The sequence below is a fragment of the Odontomachus brunneus genome, unplaced genomic scaffold (assembly GCF_010583005.1).
Source record: "Odontomachus brunneus isolate Ranch 3 - 2012 unplaced genomic scaffold, Obru_v1 Obru_scaffold_086, whole genome shotgun sequence".
Classification (NCBI taxonomy): Eukaryota; Metazoa; Arthropoda; class Insecta; order Hymenoptera; family Formicidae; genus Odontomachus; species Odontomachus brunneus.
Window position 1 is genome coordinate 452,298 of NW_022639536.1, and position 978 is coordinate 453,275.

Below are 978 nucleotides of genomic sequence, written 5' to 3' on the forward strand. Positions count from 1 at the left end.
TTTCTCCATCTTTCCTCCTTCCATCCCTTCTCCAAATACTTTGGGATTCCTTCCTTCATTAACCTAATATACCATTTATTGTATCTCGACTCCTTTATCCTTTCTCCTCTCTCCTCTTTCTGTCTCTCCCTCTCCCTCTCCTCCATCCCCTCTAATTCCCTCTCTTCCTCTCCACCCACTCCAATTCCATTCTCCCTTCTGAATTCCTCCCTCTCTCTTTCCCAACCTTCCTTAATACTTCCTTTCCCCCATCTTCCATTCATCTCTTCCCAACATCTCCTCGCTATTTCCCCTCCTTTCCCCTCCCCTAGTCTCTTCTCAAATTTCCATGCCCTTTTTCCCGCTCTTGTCCTCATTTTTTCCCTCCCCAATTCCTGCCTCACCATGTACCCCGGCGTTCTCCAATCCAATCCCATCGTCCATCTCAAATATCTCTCATGCATTTTCTCTACCTCTTCGCGATGAGATTATTATATTATGGTATATCCAGAATATAGGAAAATTTGAAAGACCTGTTGTGCCCTCAATTATGATAAGCACAACCGGTAATTGGGATTCCGGTGCAGACGTGCAAACGGTTAGGATAGTAAGGGAATCTTATAATCTTGAGGAGTTTTTATAATAAAAATATATTATTGAACTTGTCTTCTTATAGTTTCTGATCACGTTCTTATTACACTTCACATAGATACGTTTTAACTTATCCTTTACCGAGTAGGTTAATATTATTATAATGCGAAACACTCGTATTACTCCCGAGTCAGCTGTCTCTCACTTGAGACATGTAACGTGCGCCTCTAGACTGGTCAGTACTTCTCTCTACTCTCTCTACCGAGTAGGTGGTCCAACTCTTTATATATCATTCATGAAATTAGGGAATTAGGTTACCGACCTAATTACCTAACAGTTCAAAAGTGTAACGTGATGTTTCTGCAGCGCGTGCACTTTTGATTTACTTGCCGTATTTCGCAATGTTCG